The sequence below is a fragment of the Xenopus laevis genome, chromosome 1S (assembly GCF_017654675.1).
Source record: "Xenopus laevis strain J_2021 chromosome 1S, Xenopus_laevis_v10.1, whole genome shotgun sequence".
Lineage (NCBI taxonomy): Eukaryota > Metazoa > Chordata > Amphibia > Anura > Pipidae > Xenopus > Xenopus laevis.
The window spans coordinates 92,740,711-92,762,093 of NC_054372.1; the positions used below are offsets into that span (position 1 = coordinate 92,740,711).

Below are 21,383 nucleotides of genomic sequence, written 5' to 3' on the forward strand. Positions count from 1 at the left end.
TGCACCTTTATAAATATGGAATTATTTATAAAGGGAAACTGTACATTTCTCAGTTCTGATAAGATTTTAGTAATTTAATTAAAAAAATGTAAATACATGAAAGTAGAATTTACTAAAACGTGGTTGTTTACATAACTATTATACTGAAAATTGTACTGACACCTAGGGGCCGATTCACTAACTTCGAGTGAAGGATTCGAAGTAAAAAAAACTTCGAATTTCGAAGTTTTTTTTGGGCTACTTCGACCATCGAATGGGCTACTTCGACCTTCGACTACGACTTCGAATCGAAGGATTTGTAGTAAAAATCGTTCGACTATTCGACCATTCGATAGTCGAAGTACTGTCTCTTTAAAAAAAAAAACTTCGACCCCCTAGTTCGCCATCTAAAAGCTACCGAAGTCAATGTTAGCCTATGGGGAAGGTCCCCATAGGCTTGCCTAAATTTTTTGATTGAAGGATATTCCTTCGATCGTTGGATTAAAATCCTTCGATTTTATCGTTCGATTGAAGGAATTATCCTTCGATCGTTCGATTGAACTATATGCGCTAAATCCTTCGACTTTGATATTCGAAGTCGAAGGATTTTAATTCCTATTCGAATATCGAGGGTTAATTAACCCTCGATATTCGACCCTTAGTGAATCGGCCCCCTAGTGTTGAGAAAACAAAATTGCAGTAATTGATTTTTTATGTTATTTTTTGGGGGAAATATACCTAACCTTTTAAAATGTTAACAGAAACTTTGCATCCCAGCTATTTAATCACAGAACTCCAGCATCACTGTATGTCAAATACTGGTATATTAAACCTGACCCAAGATTTACTAGAAAAGGAAGACCTATTTGCACTTTAGTTGTAGGCGTTTAGTGTTTTTTCTGTAGTACCTATGACAATATCGAAATTTTAGATATAGACAACTAAATGTATCTGACTGGTGAGCTCCATTGTGTTGCTGTGTAAAGCTCAGTTACCCAGCATTGATTCTGTAAAGTTCAGTTCAAGATTCATTTTTTAAATGTAGTCTCAATGAATTTGCCCTCTACACTAGCAATCCTGCCATTCTTGTCATGTTGTTTCCCTTATCCAGAGTGTGAGCTATGTCAGTCTGTAGAACATGCATCCCTTAATATCTTGGAATTAAAAAATAAATAAATAATGAATGTACATTGCAAAAGTGATTAGAATACCACTCTCATCAATTTAACATTCACTTGTTTTTTTTTAAAGGTTTACTTTAAATTTAAAATATAAATAAGGACTCCAGTCCTTAAGAGGGTTATAAATGAGCTGGAGAGAGTGCAGAGACGTGCAACTAAATTGGTTAGTGGGATGGAAGACTTAAATTATGAGGGGAGACTGTCAAGGTTGGGGTTGTTTTCTCTGGAAAAAAGGCGCTTGCGAGGGGACATGATTACACTTTACAAGTACATTAGAGGACATTATAGACAAATGGCAGGGGACCTTTTTTCCCATAAAGTGGATCACCGTACCAGAGGCCACCCCTTTAGACTAGAAAAAAAGAACTTTCAATTGAAGCAACGTAGGGGTTCTTCACAGTCAGGACAGTGAGGTTGTGGAATGCACTGCCGGGTGATATTGTAATGGCTGATTCAGTTAATGCCTTTAAGAGTGGCTTGGATGATTTTTTGGACAGACATAATATCAAAGGCTATTGTGATACTAAGCTCTATAGTTAGTATAGGTATGGTATATAGAATTTAATTAAAAGTAGGGAGGGGTGTGTGTATGGATGCTGGGTTTTCATTTGAAAGGGGTTGAACTTGATGGACTTTGTCTTTTTTCAACCCAATTTAACTATGTAACTATGTATAACAAAAACTACTGAAAATGTAAAAAAAATGACCAGTTTTAAATTATCTGAATATAATTAAAGGGGGTTGTTCACCTTCCAAATACTTTTTTTAGTTCAGTGTTTTTTCAGTCTGGCAGCTCAGTAATCCAGGTACAGACTCTGAGTTGTTTTTTGCTACATTAGTTGATACATTTCTCAGCAGCATCTGAGGAATATTAGCAAACATTATATAATTTATATAAGCTGCCTTAAAGGGGTTGTTCACCTTCCAACACTTTTTGCAGTTCAGTTGGTTTCACCAGAAATAAATGTTTTTTCCATAAATGCTTACTTTCTATTTGTTACCGTTCTTCTAATATTGAAGTGTAAATCAAATTTTTTACCTTTCTAAAGCAGCTCTGGGAAGGGGGGTCGTCGACCCTCTAAACTGTTCTAAATTGATACATTTAGTTGATACATTTTTTATCTTTGTCCCTGCTGAGCAGAATCCCTGAGTTTTATTAAAGGAGAAGGAAAGTCGTTTACCACTTGGGGGTGCCCAATGTTAGGCACCCCCAAGGGAATGTATTTACTTACCTGAAACCCCAGCAAGCACCACGGATCGCTCCTCTTCCTGGTTCTTCTTTCATCTCGCGGCTGCGCATGCACAATAGAGCAAAACGCCGAACTTAACTTAAAAAATCAGCTTTGTGTCTGCCCTGGGAAATTTGAAGAAAGAAGAAGCTGGAAGAGAAGCGTTCCATGGAGCTCGCTGGAATAACCCCGGGCCGGTGCAGTTTTCTGCTGATAAGAGCACCAGCCCAGGGTTTCAGGTAAGTAAATACATTCACTTTGGGTGCCTAACATTTTTCACCCGCAAGTGGTAAACGACTTTCCTTCTCCTTTAAAGGCGGCTGTTAGAATTGATACAATAGTTGCTAATACTCCAGAGATGCTGCTGAAAAATGTATCAACAAAATGTTACAATTATAACAATTCAAAATCTGCACCTGAATTACTGAGCTGCCAGACTGAAACACCAGACAGGAACTTTAAACTTAGATTCTGGAAAAACAGTTAAAAATAAATAATGGAAAGCGAATGAAAAAAAAGTCTTTATTTCTGGAGAACAATTAAAGGAAAACTATACCCCCAAAATGAATACTTAAGCAACAGATAGTTTATATCAAATTGAATGACATATTAAAGAATCTTACCAAACTGGAATATATATTTACATAAATATTGCCCTTTTACATCTCTTGCCTTGAACCACCATTTCGTGACTCTATCTGTGCTGCCTCAGAGATCACCTGACCAGAAATACTACAACACTAACTGTAACAGGAAGAAGTGAGGAAGCAAAAGGCAGAACTCTGTCTGTTAATTGGTTAATGTGACCTTACATGTGGTTTGTATGTGTGCACAGTGAATCGTACGATCTCAGGGGGCGGCCCTTATTTTTTAAAATGGCAATTTTCTATTTATGATTACCCAATGGCACATACTACTAAAAAAGTATATTATTATGATAATGGTTCATTTACATGAAGCAGGGTTTTACATATGAGTTGTTTTATGCAATATCTTTTAATATAGACCTACATTGTTTGGGGGGTATAGTTTTCCTTTAACAACTCAACTGAAAAAGTGTTTGGAAGGTGAAAAACCCCTTTAATGGAAGACAGGGATTCTGATAAGCAGGGCTAAAGATAAGAAATGTATCAGCTTAATATATCAGTTTAGAACAGTTTACAGAGTCGGTGACCCCCCTCTTAGGGTAAGGCCACACTAGGCGATAGCGCAGCGATTTGACTCGCGGCGACTTTTCGCCGCGACTTTTAATCCGCAATCGCTGGGGAAACTTTTGCGCTGGCGTCTATGGGGAATCGCGAGCGTAAAAACACACGCGGCGATCTTTTTTCTATTGTCGCTCGAAATCGCCTCGCTAGGCGATTTCGAGCGACAATAGAAAAAAGATCGCCGCGTGTGTTTTTACGCTGGCGATTTGTCGCGATTCCCCATAGACGCCAGCGCCAAAGTTTCCCCAGCGATTGCGGATTAAAAGTCGCGGCGAAAAGTCGCCGCGAGTCAAATCGCTGCGCTATCGCCTAGTGTGGCCTTACCCTAAGAGGGGGGTCACCGACTCTGTAAACTGTTCTAAACTGATATATTAAGCTGATACATTTCTTATCTTTAGCCCTGCTTATCAGAATCCCTGTCTTCCATTAAAGGGGTTTTTCACCTTCCAAACACTTTTTCAGTTGAGTTGCAAGTTTATTTCCTACATATGTTACAGTAATACATAGCTTTCATTCCCAATACATAAAAAAAAATGCACCAATAAATATTATTAAGGACAATGAAAGTCCATGGGACAAATTTCAGGATCCTACCACAGCTGCTGTGAAAGTCGTATATACTTTGTTATCAGGCCTCTCTGTCTATACTATGTTGCTGTTGCTGTGAGATAAATCTTTAGATTTTTATAGGTTTGAGGACATCTCACATAATAAAAGTTTTGCAGGTTTGGGTTCACTGTGTACACATGGTGACCATTTTGGGAGCAAAGTGTTCTATTTAGGATGGCAAAATGTGATTAGTGGAGCCTTCCTGTTCTTTAAATGCCATTTCTATCCATTCAATAGATCCAAGAATCCATGCTCTGTGCTGCAGAGCTATGTGGAAGACATGCAAACATTCTGAGCTGGTATAAGTTAGTTAGCATTCAGCAAGGGACCAGTGTTTACTCACACACAATGTTACATGCCATTCCAGAACATGAATGGCAATTAATGAATATATATGGCAACCGTCTTAGTTTTGCTATAGCAGATCTAAACCCTAGTAAAAGGTTATTTCTGTTTATCTCCTTTGCTAAGCATACAATGCAATGCTAATCAATTTAAAACAAAAAATTCTGAGATCATCTGTCTGCTTCTGTTGCCTGTACTTTAAAGTGTCATAAAACCTCCTTCATTTGAGACACTAATGGTATGTTACAATGTGAATCCTACCTACATCCCACATGTGGCATTGTACTGTGTGTTATTTATTTTTCAATGAAAAAAGCAGTCTACCTTTAATTTTAAGTTAAATTATGGCCCAGTCAGCCCTGTCCTGTTTGGCAGCTTATTGGCTCATGTATTGTGCTAAAACCAAAGCTTTCATTGTTTATAGTATTAATTAAATTGTAATCAGAACAAATACATTAAAATAGTAAAAAAATAATTATTTTTATAAAAACAGATGACCAAATATCTGATAGATGCAGTATCGGTCAATAGAGGTCAGATTAGCAGTTTTTTTCTGTGCACACTGTGCTTGGTGCTTGACAGATATGGGAAACCAACATGGAGGGATTTCAAAGGCCAGGCCCAGTAGTGAACTTGTGTTTCACTCTCAGGAATCTCATACATGTCATCAAAATAGAGAGTATTGCTATACACAACTGTGATGCAAATAAAGACATGCCTGCAAACAAAAGAAAATGAGAAGTGTGCAATAGTATACACAATTCTGTCACAGGAAATTAGTATCAGTAAAATGCAAAGGGACAAATCTTAAGAAACATAGGTAAAGGACTTCATGGCCTATAGAGCTTGCCTTCAACATAAAATCCAATGGATGGCCACTGGCTCCCCCCAAGACTCCCCCCAATCCGACCACCTATGAAACCTTTTACCCCCCTGCACCCCCCCTCCTCTTGTTACACCATTGCTCTTATCTAATCTAGCAGACACTGGAATGTTACAGGTTAGGGTTCCCTAGTTTTGCCAATCAATTATCAAATAATTAAAACAGGAAAAGCTAAAATTGTCTCATCTTCGGGCAACTAATCTCCCGAAAAGCCTTTGTCCCGGCTAAACTCTAAATCACCGGCGGGATGGCACTCAGAGTGATTCATTTTACGATGTCACCCAAAGTCTCCTCACAAGGAAACTTCGGGTGGGTGTCTCAATGTAATTTTATGTTGTGTGTCATTGTAGTGATTGCCTAGTATTCTAAATTTTTTCATATATATGCATATGAGTGTTTACAGTTTCATACTGTATTTTTCTATTTAGTTCTACTCCATTAATTAGTGTAGGTTTGTGGTAAATGGCAGGTATGTATGTAAATAGTGAATAATGTACCATATTTAAATAAAAGATAGATAGATAGATAGATAGATAGATAGATAGATAGATAGTAGCTGAGGAGTCCCATGACCATATAAAAGCAAGAGGCCAAAGGCCACATCACATGGAAGCACATGGAGGCAAGTTTGATTTCTTCTGTAACCAGTGATTGAAGGTGAGCGGAAAAAAGGAAATCTTCCCAGTAACTTCCCATTTGGGGATGACTGTAAATCTATATCGAATCTTTTGGCAAAACTCTTCCCTCGTTCATGGGCTGAACAGTTTTTCATCTTTCATGGCTCTGTTTAACAGCATCAAGACATAGCCATAGAAACCCTTACCAGATACTGTGTAAATAACAGAAGTTTATCCTTCTCCAGAGCCTACAGAATAGTCGGTCACTCAGCCAACAGGAGATGGCCACTACCCACAGGCAAAAGGAAGAGCCAAATTGAGAATACTGTGATTTAAACACCTGAGTAAAGGTGGCCATACACGGATAGATCCGCTCGTTTGGCGATGTCGCCAAACGAGCGGATCTCCATCCGATATGCCCACCTTGAGGTGGGCAATATCGGGCTGATCCGATCGTGGGCCCTAGGGCCCAACGATCGGATCCTAGCGTTCACCAAACGGGCGGTCGGATCGCGGGACCGCATCAACGAACAGATGCGGCCGCGATCCGACGGGATTTTTAATCCCATCCGATCGAGATCTGGCCGACTTTCGGCCAGATCTCGATCGGGGAAGCCCGTCGGGGGCCCCCATACACGGGCCAATAAGCTGCCGACACGGTCTGTCGGCAGCTTTTATCGGCCCGTGTATGGCCACCTTAAGAAAACAGAGGAAATCAAATTAGAATACACATGTGTGTTCTCTAGGGACATACCGCATGTCTATTCTAAATTCATTCTATAAAGCTTCCTTTGTACTTAAGTGTTGGCTTCATGGGTCAGGGTTGTAAATTTAAAGGTTAATAGAATGTTGACCTTTAATTGTTCTGCTCACTGTCTAAAAAGGATACAAATGGCTTGCATTTCAAAATGTGTATTGTAAGAGGAAGTCTGGCCCTGCTGTCTATTCTAGTCTCATGCCCACCCCAACCTGCTGCATGAACTGGATTCTGTAAAACCACCCACCTGGGATGTGATTCATGCCTAAAAAATACTCATAAGCAAATTGAATCTGTCCAGTATTTGGTAGCAGTAACGTAATGTAACATAATGTAGATTTTATTGGAACCTACCTATGTTTGCAGTATATATATATATATATATATATATATATATATATATATATATATATATATATATATATATATATATATATATATATATATACACACACTGCAAACATAGGTAGGTTCCAATAATATATATGTATATATATATATATTGTGTACAATATGCTTAGCTGGTGCTCCTTAACTGCCCGTCACTCTCGTGAAAACTTCACCTTTATTTTTCAAAATGAAGTCCTTGGTGTGTGTGTGTGTATATATATATATATATGTGTATATATATATATATATATATCTATATATATATATATATATCTATATATATATATATATATATCTATATATATATATATCTATATATATATATATCTATATATATATATATATCTATATATATATATATATATCTATATATATATCTATATCTATATATATATCTATCTCGACACAAGCATGAAAATCGTGGGTGGTGCAAAATAAGGCTGTGATTGGCAATTTGGTAGCCCCTAAGTGGATTGTAAAACCACGGGAGGCTCTGTTGTTTGGCAGAACATCTTTTTTTTTGCAACTAAAACTTGCCTCCAAACCAGGAATCCAAAAATAAGCACTTGCTTTGAGGCCACTGGGAATAGCAGCCACGGTGTTGGTGAGCAATATGTTGATCAAGAGCCACTGCTTGGGGATCACTGGGTTTGGAGGGTAGAGCGTTGTTCTGAGATGTGGGGGGTCTTTGGAGCATGTGTTGAGCTGATATCTATGAGACTTACTTCCCTAGCTACTACTATATACAGCGGTGATCCCCAACCAGTAGCTCGTGAGCAACATGTTGCTCACCAACCCCTTGGATTTTGCTGTCAGGGTCCTCAAACAGGTGCTTATTTTTGAATTCCAAGCTTAAATGCAAGTTTTAATTGCATAAAAACAAAGTATAGTGCCAAGTAGATCCTCTTGTAAGCTGCCAGTCCAATCACAGCTCTAATTTGGCACCCAAAGGGACTTTTTCATGCTAGTGTTACTCCCAAACTCTTTTTACATTTGAATGTGACTTATGGTAAGGTCACACTGGGTGTTTCAGGCGTTTTTTTTACCTGTTAGGGTAAGGTCACACTGGGCGTTTCTGGGAGATTTAGTCGCCTGGCGACTAATCGCCTCGTCTTTGCGGCGACCAATTTCCCAGAAGAAGATGTCTTTCACATTTAATTGAATCTGGTCCAAAATGTGCAATAAATTCAACGTTAAGTCAGCAAAGTACACCCAGCTTGACTATTCTGCCATCAAACCAGGAGTCTTCTGATCTGCATATTAATATATTAATTAAGTTTCTCTGAATCTGAAGTTTCTTCTCTGATTTCATAATATATTTTTCATAATCAATTAAGAATGATACTTATGTAATAAAAATACTGTAATAAAAATACTTATATTATAAGAAAGAAAATTATACTTTACTCACTTTGGTCTATACCTCTTTTTATTGGTGTTTTGAGCTTCCATAGACTGATAGTACTTAACAGACAGGTTAATTTGTTATCTGCTAGTACCATAATATCCTTCTTTTACAAGGATGCAACTTAAGTTCACTTAAGGGCAATTACAAATGTGGCAACTCTGGGCACTTTGACATCCATGTTCAGGAAGAGGCACTGCAAATTGTCTACTCATGCTTTTTCCCCCAGGTGTTTTCCATTGCAGTTGGACTGGGGGTTGATTACAACTTGTTGTAAGTGTCCTCCCTACCATACCCAACTTGCCAGGCCCACTTCTTATTACTGCATATTTATCTAAAAGAACAAATGAGACACAGTAATGCAGTATTAAAGACAACGAGTCTAATCATATCAAAGTATGGCATGTTAACGGTTAGCTTCCAGTGGTGCAGTAGTACTCTGATCAATGTTGGACCTAAAAAGGGGGCAGGACTAAGTGGCAAACTGTAGATTATGGCAAATGCCAAAGGGGCTGCTGTAAATTGCCACAGACAGTTTTAATCTCATTCTTGATCGGAAGTCTTGACCTTGAACTGAAATCAAAAAGTTTGAAAAATACTTTCTTGAAGAGTGGTAGTTAGGTAATATCATTCTACAAATTAACCTCTAGGTGGCAATAGGGCATAGTTCCTGTAGTATCTATTGTGTTAGTTAGTCCATGGGCACACAGATCTGTAGGCTCTGGTGCTCTTAGCCTGTGTATTTTTGCAGGCTGAGAGAAGCGGATACACAAAAGCAGGTGTCGTTTTACCATAAATATGCAACAAGAGAGGCACCAACTGAGGCGGGTATTTAGTTTTTATTCATATTAGACAGTTGTAGAGAAAAGACCAAATACTGCAATATATTTATATGGTTAATAGCAATCTCAAAGCTGTTTGTAGATACAGAGACAGGGTGGACAGAGACTATTGTAAGTCATATTTTGTGGGTCATCCACAAAAGTGCCAAATAGAAAAGGCAGAAAAGAATCTGCATCCAAAAGCCAGGAGCAATGGTCAAAAACAGTCAAACATAAGACATGTATTTATCTTACACTAATTTAGTAACACCGTTAACGTTATATATTTATCGGCATCGGAATGTTCACCATCAGTGAAAAATGATTAACATGACCTATAAGTAACTTTTAATGTACAATAACATTTCAAAGAGTTGTTTTTTATTGTCAGCATTACTTTTAAGGCTCTTTGCAAGGTAGACTTTTGAAATAACAAGCAAACATGATATCTATATATCTTGTATTAAAAGTATAACTGATCATTTTTAGCTTGGAAGACAAAAATATGCAGAGAAAAATTGGCAAAATTACAAACCTTTGTGTTGTTTAATCCAAAATTTTAAATAAGCTGGAGAGCAAATGTACTTCTGAGTATGGGTTATGAGTAATCAGAGGGGACCAGTGGACCCTTCCTTATTGAAATGGGGGGGGGAGCTAAATAAAACAGTTACAGTGGCACATTAGATTCCCTGCAGGTAGGGTTTTCTCAAACAGAAATGTGTAGAAAAAAAAGCTTTTGGGCTTTATCCCTCCACCCATTCTGTATCCTTTTAGGGTAAGGCCACACTGGGCGTTTTGGGGAGATTTGGTCGTCTGGCGACTAATCGCCTCGTCTTTTTGCGGCGTCCAATCTCCCCAAACGACTTCCCTCATATGCGGCAATTAGTTTTCTAAAGTCGCCCAAAGTTTCCTGCCGCGTGTGATTAGAGCCGGCGTTTTTTCATTTTAGCCGGCGCAGAGTGAGGGAAGGAGTTTGGGGAGACGCAAAGACAAGGCGATTAGTCGCCGTCTCCCCAAAACGCCCAGTGTGGCCTTACCCTTAGAGCAGGGGTCCCCAACCTTTTTTACCCGTGAGCCATATTCAAGTATAAAATAATGTTGGAGAACAACATAAGCATGCAAAAAGTCCCTTGGGTGACAAATAATGGCTGTGATTGGGTATTGGCAGCTCCTATGTGAACTTGCAAGCCAACAGGAGGCTCTGTTTGGCAGTAGACATGGTTTTTATGCAACAAAACCTTGCCTTTAAGGCAAGAATAAAAAATAAGCACCTGCTTGGAGGCCACTGGGAGCAACATCCAAGGGGTCGGAGAGCAACATGTTGCTCACGAGACTCGGAGACAGTTAACTACCCCTGGTCATTACCAATTAATTGGTAAAGACCCAGTACAAGATTTAACTAAAGAAATCTGTAATCTAGTAACTGATGCCTGAAATAATGGCACTATTAACCAAAATACCAAAGAGTTTTTGATTAATGAAACTCCTCGTACCCTAGTACTGTATCTATTACCAAAAATACACAAGACATTGGTTAACCCTCCAGGGCGACCCATTGTCTCTGGGGTAGGTTCCGTGCTCGAGCCTCTCTCGAAATATGTAGAGTCATATCTCCAACCATTGGTACAAAATATCCCTACATGCCTAAAAGATATTAATGATTTGTTACATAGGCTAAACCTGTTACCAACACTAGATGTTGATTGTATATTATGTAGCATTGACATTGTAAGTCTCTATACTTCAATACCACAGGATGAAGGTTTGAACTGTGTAGAGCAGTGGTCCCCAACCAGTAGCTCGTGAGCAACATGTTGCTCTCCAGCCCCTTGGATGTTGCTCCCAGTGGCCTCAAAGCAGGTACTAATTTTTGAGTTCCTAGCTTGGAGGCAAGTTTTGGTTGTATAAAAACCAGATGTACTGCCAAACAGAACCTCAATGTAGGGTGACAATCCACATAGGGGCTACTAAATGGCCAATCAGAGCCCTTATTTGGTACCCCAAGAACATTTTTCATGCTAGTGTTGCTCCCCAACTCCTTTTACTTCTGAATGTTGCTCACAGGTTCAAAAGGTTGGGGATCCCTGAGCTACAGGAAAGGTAATACATTTAAAGACATTTTGTGCCCAGCTGAGCCACAGACACCAAAAAGAATGGAAAAAATCTTTAAAGGTAAACCGAACCTAGGCACTTTTCCTTGCCTGGGCTGTGTGTGCTGTTCATCTATTATTAAAGGTGTGGTTGTTCAACATCCCACCAAAGGAAACCGCATTCCCCTAAGACATTATGCCACATGCAATACCCAATGGGTAGTTTACATGCTAAAATGTCCTTGTGGAAAAGTCTATGTGGGCCAGTCCTCTAGAGAAGTAAAAGCTATAATAAAGGAACATAGAGGTGATATTAAAAATTTCAAACTTAATACCTACACAGACACCTCGGTCTCACGCCACTGTAATGAATGTAGACACAATATGTCACAACTTAAGTGGCAGGTGCTAGAAGTAGTTCAAACACCACAGAGAGGGGGCAATAAAAAGAACATTCTGCTTCAAAAAGAGGCCCTGTGGATCAAAAAACTGTGTGCGATGGTACCCCAGGGGTTAAATGATCAATGGATTGTTGTAAGCTATTTGTAAAGAATTGCTTATATTAAATCTATTCTTCTTTAACAGATAGTGCTGCCTTTGAAAACGAGTTCTACTATGGGTAAGATACTTAACCGTTACATTTAAGGGTTGGCAGCATAGTAACTTTATTTGAAACAGTAAGACAGTATATTTGCAACAGAATGTAACAGTTTTTATTACTGTGTTTGGCTATGGTAACTCTTGCAGGCTTAAATGAGCAGTGCAGAGGTTAAGAGTGTTTTCTCTCATTTATTCCATTTTCAGCAACAACACACAAGGATCTAAATGACTTTAATGAACGTTTACACATTGGACTTTCACATGGGACTTTGAACATGTTGGATTTCTCACAAAGGGTTAACTCTGTTCATTGTGGAGGTTAGGCATGAAAATCCTCCTTGCAATTACCTCAGGACCATTAGGAACAGAGGGGGGAGGAGTTGATGGTTATTTCTTGATTGTTTCCACTGTTGTGATTTATACACTTGAAAAAGAGCTACCTAGCTCGAAACATGTTGTGTGACGGTGAATAAAGGCACCTTGCAGCTATAAGCGCTTTTTGGTATTCTTTCCCCACCTCGTTTGCTTTATTGGATTCAGCTTTGGATGGAAGCAGGGGCTTAAGATACCTTCAAGAAAAAACAACAAGGTTGATTTATACCAGTTTATTACTTGATTTACTATGTTGCTCATGAGCCACTGGTTGGGGATAACTACCTTAGAGAATGGTGATTGTAATATATACGGTATTGTCCCCAGTGCATTGTAAGGCCACATTTTTCTTTGGGGTGATTGCCCTAAAGCTAGTAATCAAACCTCTTTCCCACCTTCCTTATAAGCCTCAGGCTTATAAGGAATAGGCTAGGCAATAGGCTAGGCAATAGGCTAGGCAATAGGCTAGGCAATAGGCTAGGCAATAGGCTAGGCAATAGGGGTTTGTTTTTTATTTGTATACACATTGTTTGATTGTAATATGCTTCTCCTACTTCACTTTATTCTATTCAGGAAGAATATGTAAGCCCCTCTTTAAAAAAAAATGTGCAAGCACTCATCACATATGTTTCTGTAGCGCCTGTAGTGCTTGGGAACTGTGCCTGTGGGATGGTGTGTATTATAAAGTGGGATATTTAAACAGACAACTCGGGCTTATGCATTAACTATGTTTGTTCAGTCACAACCAATCAACAGTTAGAATTAGTTTAAATATTTAGTTGCTTTGGGTCACTAGGTGTGGTTCAACCTTTGCACTTGCTTTTCCCCATAGGTTACTTTATCTGCAATCCTGGGGGCAAATTTACTAATCTTTGAAGTTGCTCCTGCGTTGGCTTCGCCGCACTTCGCCAGGGCGCCGCTAATTCACTAAAATCCGAAGTTGAGCTCAGGGAGGCAAAAGGTAGCGAATTTGCTCTACCGTTAATTCGTCAAGCAAAGCAAAGTTACGCTAGTGATGCCTAATTTGCATATGCCGCCAAGTTAAAGTACAATGGACGTATATGTAGCAGCAAATACATTACACTAAACAAGCCCAGGGAAGCTTCATAAAATAAAATAGAGTTGTTATTTTGCCATATACATGTGCCCACTGTATAGTTTAGGTGCCATATGTTAGGAAATGTAGGGGGAAAGGAGGGTACCCCCAAAAACATTTACGATCTTTTTCAGCCTATCACCCGTTTTTTGGGACATAGAAAATATTTCAACTTTTTTTGAAGCAAGCCCTATCTACTCTATTGCACTTCGCCTGGTCTGAGGTGGCGAAGGCAAGTCTAGCACACGAGGTAACGTTCAGTAAAATCCGCAAGTTAGTGAATTAGCTTAGTTACGTCCCTTCGCCATAGTGCAACTTCGTCTGGCTAAGGGTGCGAAGTAGCGCTAGAGTAGGTCCACTTCGCTAGCGAATATATGCCAGCAGCTGTTAGTAAATCGAAAAAGTAACGAAATGATGTCATGTTGGCGAATTTTGACTCCTGTGGAGAACTGACTCCTGTTACACTGTATTAGGGTGAGTCCACACAAACAGATTCGGGGAGATTAGTCGCCCCAGCAACAAATTGCCTCTTCTTTGGGGCGGCCCAAAGAAGAGGCGATTAGTTGCTGGGGCGACTAATCTCCCCGAATCTGCTCGTGTGGACTGACCCCTAAGGGTCAGATGCAAAAAACAGAAAGCTATAAACTGACACTGCTTTTTACTACAATCACATTAACATATAACTTTAAAATTATGTGAAAAATTATTAGTTTTTTCTTAATGCATGTATAGTTGCATAGACCTTTATTTTGTTTTATTGTTATATACTTTATTATACAAATAACTGTTTGGAGGATAAAATTGACTTCTATATAAAATTATAGCTATAAAAAATCTAAAGAAGAAAACTAAGGCAAGTGATATCTTGAGTGTTCTTAATTTCCTCCACTTCTCCACTTTGCTAATTGGATATGATTATCCTCATCAGACATTCCTGTTGAGATTTGTAGCTGAATAAAAGCTGAAGGCTGCAGGTTAGTCAGGCCATATACAGTATAATGAGAATTTCACTTACCTACTTGGCTTAAATTCTATTTCTTCTAGTCCCGACATGTCAGTAAAGATAGACAGTATTGCCCCGTACAGACAAGGAGGAAGTACCTATATTATATCCAATCAACATATATTAAACATGAACTTTAAGACTACCTGACTTCCTCCTCACCACTGTTTTACATTTGACATAGCAGTACAGGAACCAATATTAATAACTTTGGATGGGAAACCTGTATTGACATGTCAGGAAGAAACGAAAAAATGGAATTTATGACAAGTAGTTAAGTGACTTTCTCATTTTCCTTTACATCCCTCCACGTCAGTACACATGGGAATTGCCAAGCAATGCCCAAAAAAATGCCATGACCAACCAGACCAGCTTCAGAGCGGGTCAAAGGTGGTCAGCATCGCGGTCAGAAAAGGCGGTCAGCATTATTAAAACCCAGAAATTCAACTGTTAAAATTACAAAAGGCTTCTTTTTGTCTCCCCTTGTAACTGGCCAAGGTTCTCACCTTGCCTCATCGCAGGAACGGCCCTGGCAGCCACAACAGAGCCTGTCAATAGCCAGATTGCTAGTGTAACCACCCTCGCAACATCTTGGATACATTTACCAATAGAGCTAACCAGTGGTTTAGAAAGCAAGACTTGGTTCTAACAAGCCTCTAGTCCCACAGATCACTGGTAGCAGCTCACAGCAGTGTTGACAGCAGTTAACCCTTAACATCAACTAGATCATCAAGCCTGCTATGGCTCATACAAGACTGGAACAGACTATTGACCTCAAAAGGCTACCAAACTAGAAAAAACTGGTACCAACCTCAGGTACTGCACATACCAACTGCTGACATTAGGTTGATGTAACCAGCCTGCAGACCCCTGGTGCCAAGCAGCAATCATACATCAACTAGATCAGCAAGCCTGCTACAGCTCATACAAAACTGGAACAAACTATTGACCTCAAAAGGCTACCAAACTAGAAAAAACTGGTACCAACCTCAGGTACTGCACATACCAACTGCTGACGATAGGTTGATGCTACCAAGCCTGCAGACCCCTGGTGCCAAGCAGCAGTCATGCATGCAATGACTGGCGCCCCATCCAGCCACCATGAACACTACCTTTAGCGCATAGGCAAACAAATGCACAAACTACAAGTATTGCAAGCAGTAGCCATCATGCATGCACTTCACCAGCACACAACCTAGATAACACAGATGCTACCACTGGCATAAAAGCTAGCTAGAGCTCATACCGATGGTGAGGAGAAAGTCAGGTGGTTTATATAGGTCATGTTTAATTTTTTATTGGTTTTGGTGTAGGTTGTGGAGGGGCAATACTACCAATCTGTACTGACATGGAGGGATGCAGAAGAAAAAGTGTCACTAACACCATCTTGCCTTGATAAACATTGTATCACACAATTACAGCCTTTTCCTGTAATAATCCTTTATTATAAAATAGAGTTTATTTACTTATAAATACATAAGTCCATTACATGATCATTGTTCAAATTCTGCACCCCCCCCTTCATGTCCAGAGTCAGAACTTTAGAGTTAGCACTGCTTCACCATGGATACTCTCTCTGTGCCAGCAGCTGTCACTTCACTGGTGTTGTGCCAGGTCAGTTTGTCCTGCTTGCACATTTGTTAAAACAGAACTACCATAATGCCAGTGTTAAAATTTAAAAAAAAAACACAAAACCCTGCTGGAACCAGAATAGATGAAATCTATATATTTTAATCATCAAGAACATGCTTATTCGAACATATATTTACCCATAGAACTGCCAAGTTATTTATTGGAAGGTTAAATATTAGCCAATAAAAAAGTATATATATGGATTTATACAGACAATATTTGTGAACTCCAGCCTTAGAGGCTCATATTGAAGTAATGCGCTCCCGCAATGCTCACCTTTTTGACACCAGAGGGGGTCCACAATGCTAGCACAGAGAGCACAAGTTTTCTTAACCGATGCGTGACACCATACACCGTTTTTTTGGGGTCCAGCTGTTTGGGGGAGTGGGTTTGGGCCGGCAGGGCCCATAAGTGCCAGGGCCCACCGGGTTTTTTCCCAGTGTCCCGCCAGCCCAGTCCGACCCTGTTATGGCACTATAAATGAGAAATATACACAAAAACAGTCTGTTCCACTGTGAATAATGATTAATGACTAATGATTATTTGCATCTCTGGTGACCAAACAATGACTGCTCTACTGACTAGCATGTTCCTATCTTGTACACTGAATAGAGGTACAGAAAGGGGCTCTGATATCTGAGAAATATGTATTGCTTTGTACATGTTAAAACCATAGAATAAAATATTGCATTTAAGCACAACACATATATATTTTAAAGATCATGTTACTCAGGTATTGTACAAATGTATTGTATTGTTATTCCTCTGGCTTGCATGTATTGTTCTGACCATAAATTAAGGATTTCCTTTTTTGCTTAATGATTGTGAGGCTAAGTTATACCATCTTAATTTTATGTGTGTCTAAGAATTAGGTTAATTAAGTATAAGAATGTATAGTTTGAATTATGTTTAACAGAATAATGATGGGCCTGGTTCTTTACATCATAAGGATTGTAAACTTAGGTTTTGGAGAGCTGTTTGGCTTGTAATGCACTTGCTGAGATGTTATCATCTTTATCGTCATCACATATGTCTCAATTTCCCCAAAATGTTCCAGACAAGATTATCATCAGAGAACAGATGGCCTGAAGGATTAGTCACAGAACATGGACTAAAGTAAACAAGAACTTTAACCTCTGATTGGTCAGAACTGAAGCCTTTTGAGACCCCCCTTACAGGGGTATAAAAGGACAACCAATGGAGGACTGTTTTGGGAATGCTTATGTACAACTTGTGTCGTACGTGAGAGTCATTCCCCGCGCGAATAAACCTTATCTGATTCTTTATCTCATGAGTCTAGGTGGCATTATTTGGTGGAGGAGATTTCCTGGGTAAATAAAGAGACTGGTTGCCTGACATTATTAATTAAAAGGTTAAAAAAAGCCTGGCTTCAAAAGGGGCAGTAACATGCAGTTGTGATGTTTTGATGTTACATTTTGGTTGGCATGGTGAAGGAGAAATCTGTGTACTATAGAAACTAAAATCTATGTTAAAACAATAAAAGAATACGTTTGAAAGGTTACTACAGTAAATGACTGTACCAAACAAGTTCTTCCAAGTTTTGCTTGAACATGCAGGGATTCCATGTCCAGTGGATTGAAAGTAAAGACACAAGCATGCATGTGAAATGTTGTCATTCAAGCCAGGCAGAGAAAGTATATATTGCAAAAAAAGAAAGAAAGTAAAGTAATAAGCAGAAAAAGTTTGCCATTTTATTTATTTAACCAGGAAATGTTTTTGTTTCATTGGGGCAACAGTATATCCGAAATTAAGGAGAATATCCAGCACTATTCCCGGAATTTACTTCAATGAATCAATACTAAAGGTATTAACATTAGATTCTAGTTCAAGCCTGTGCACCGCTCACTGTTAGAATCCAATGGCCCAGGTGCAGATGCCCCGAACCAAACGCTTAAAGAAGGGAGCTGGTAATATAACCCCTGACTCCCCGCACAGGACTACAATCACGTTTTCAAAAGAACAGAAACACCGTAAATCTTACCTCGTACCTGTTGTGACCTGGGTGCTGCCGCCCCGCGTCCGTCACTGTAAGAAGAAGCAGCGCACTCCTGGGTCCTTTCCACAGATCGCTCAACTTCAGACCATAGGTAAAAGCAATGTACTTTATTTAAACATACAATTAATTATAAACAGCGTCTGAGGTCTAACATACGATTAATTATAAACAGTATCTGAGGTCATTGGGGCAGCAGCCTTACAAAAGCTGGAGAGGTGTGTGGGGCAAAATAATTAGTCCATATTTATATTTTGTATACTGCTAACATAGTTTCCAGCTGGGGTTGTCGCCTTTTCTGAAAAAAAATACTGTCCTTTCTGTATTTTTATGTTTCTCCTCTATCATCAATATCATTTTTATTGGCCATGCTGGTGCAATATCAGCAAGATGGAAACCCAACTGCAGCTCTATCTATCTATCTATCTATCTATCTATCTATCTATCTATCTATCTATCTCTCTATCTATCATCTTTCTGTCTGTCTGTCTATATTAGACCAGTCCCTGCTCATGTGAAGCTTACAGTCTAACGTCACACACAAACTCTCATCATCATCATCATCATTATTTATACATAGTCAGCAAGTTATGCCGCACTTTACAATAAATCTGTGCTAGAGAATGACCAGTGGATTGGCACACAGTTGCTGATTACAGCCACTTACAGCTTTGTAAGTGAAATTAATGTGTTACATATATGTATGGATTTTGCCTTTTTTCCTCATCTACTACAGAAAATATCACTTATGTCAACAGAAATGACTTTAATTTGAAGAAATTCCAGATATTCATTAAAAAAAAACCTGAATTCTACCTTTAAGCAAGACAGATGAGAAGTGAGCAAGTCATACATACCTTTAAGTTACCAAGATATAACTAGCAGAGTGCTGGCATCAGTGAAGGACTCAATGAGTTGCCTTTGAATATGTCACAGAGGGAGTGAGGTTACACAGGGAGCTATTATATAAGGGCATTTGAATATTCAATAATCCCTGATGGAGATGGTTGTGGTTGTTAGTGTTACAAAGGCAGCACTGGTTGTGTGGAAGGCACAGAAGGAGCTGTGTGTTTGACATAGATAAGGTCAGACATGTGTCCCAGAGCACTGTGACAAAAAACACAGACATGCCAATATATCTGCCAACAGGGTTAAGCCCCTATAATTCTTTGTGTCACTATGAAAATAAGTTTTGGGGGCATGTCCCTTCATTATGTGATGACTGTAATTAATCAGGCCTTTGGTCTCTATAGCATATGTATTGTAAGAGCCTCCCATACGTTTGAATAAGATGCTATGGTGCCCAACATATATTCAGTGTCATTTACTGATATTTTTGATGGACAGAACCTGTTTACCTAAATAGATATAGCCCATTATCTTGGCATATGTAATATGTTAGATCTAAGATATCTGACTTCTGGTCTTCTATTAGATCTAGTTGTTTTTTTTTACTGTTTTGATTGGTCTATAATATTCTTACTTTTTCTCTTTAAATGTATAACTTTTTGTCTTAACTATTCCTTTAACTCTCTAATATGTCTAAAACAGGTTGGGGGTTCTATCACAAATTTTATTTCTCCACCTCCATTCCCTCTGTTCTGAACTCTAAACTCTTCATTCTCTTAGCATTTAGCATCCTCACCTGCTTTTGTTCTCTTCCTGCTTATTTCAGACTTTCTTTCCTCCTTCCAAGATCAAAATGAATTATAATTTTCCCTTTAAAGCCGTGCTTTTCAAACTCTTTTTAGTTGAAGCCCCCTTGGAGGTTCAGCCTAATAACGATAAATAAAAACACAAATCTGCCACCCAGCCATAATTACAGTGACAGCGAACAGAAAAAATGTATTCATCCCACATCTTGCCCTTACAATGTAGATCTTGCCCTTACAATGTAGATCTGGCCTTACAGATACAGTATATGAAGGGGGCCTGATAACCGACTCTGCTGTATCTCTATCCCTTTCTGATTTTGACCTGTGCCTGCCTGACTCCGTTTGTACTCTGCCTGCCCTGACCCAATCTGACTACGCTTTCTGTCTACGCCTTGTACCGGGCACAAAAGACTTTGCTTTACTGTCGTGCCCCTTTGCTCGTTCAGAACCCCTCGCTTGGTACCTCTCTTAATAAGACCTGGCGGCATCCGATTAGCCGGGGGCTCCTCCCGAGGTGAAAGGCGGCTGTTAAAGGTGGAAGCAAGAGCCGAGAACAGGGTGCTTAGCATTGGTTCTGAATTTAGGGTGCCGTGACAAAAATTATGTGGTAGGTCTGATATTTTGTGGCTATGACTAGTAGATGAACATGGCATGGTAATTAGAGTATTTGCTTATTAATGTCTTTATAGCATATAACAGAATCAATCTACAGTTTTCCCCAGTACAATCCACAAAACAACATTTTACAGTTACCATTTCTTTTAACTGACCATAAACCATGCTTCATTCATTCAGCCTATGTAACAGTTATTGCTATAGAGCTGTGCAATAACAATACAACATTGTTTGCTTGCTAAGAAGGTAGCTCTTTTAGAATATATCATTAGGCCACCAATTGTTGAAAAGGTTAAGTAACAAATGCCATTGTGCTGTGGATGGCATGATACTACTGTTAATGATTAAGGTGATTTGTGCTACTGGTGTTTAGGGTGCAGGGAAATGCAACCACTCCAAGCAACTCCTATGCCTCACTTGCTTTGAGCACTGTGCACATTAACTTTATAAATTATCTTTTTATGTTTATGTAGTGTTGTGTGTACTATTACTGAAACCCTAAAAAAATGGATTGGGATTACATAGGTCACTGATCCCCAACCATTGGCTCATGAGCAACAAGTTGCTCTGACACCATGGATGTTGCTCCCAGTGGCCTCAAAGTAGGTGCATATTTTTTAAGTCCTGGTTTGGAGGCAAGTTTTGGTTGCATAAAAACCAAGTGTACTGTCAAACAGAGCCTACTTTAGGCTAAACACAGGGGCTACCAATAAACTAATCACAGCCCATAACTGGCACCCCCATGAACTTTTTCCATGCTTCTGTTTTACCCATGTGTCTCATAAGAAAAAAAATATTGGGGACCCCTGAACTAGGTAGTAATTATATGACTAAATTGTTGAATTTGCCCTTTATAACTATTATATATAGCTATGAACATTG

General features: G+C 39.1%; 1 long non-coding RNA gene across 3 annotated transcripts; it reads right to left on the reverse strand.

The window, feature by feature from the left end:
* Nucleotides 1–12,154: 12,154 nt before the first annotated feature.
* LOC108706865 lies at nucleotides 12,155–19,870 on the reverse strand. Of its 3 annotated transcripts, XR_001934161.1 has the most exons (4): nucleotides 19,089–19,870; nucleotides 18,220–18,312; nucleotides 16,494–16,691; nucleotides 12,155–12,683 (listed from the first exon to the last, which is right to left on the reverse strand). It is a non-coding gene; the product is annotated as an uncharacterized LOC108706865 (long non-coding RNA). The 3 variants fall into 3 exon arrangements; XR_005964961.1 differs by having other exon boundaries at nucleotides 16,494–18,312; XR_005964962.1 differs by having other exon boundaries at nucleotides 16,494–18,339.
* Nucleotides 19,871–21,383: the final 1,513 nt, after the last annotated feature.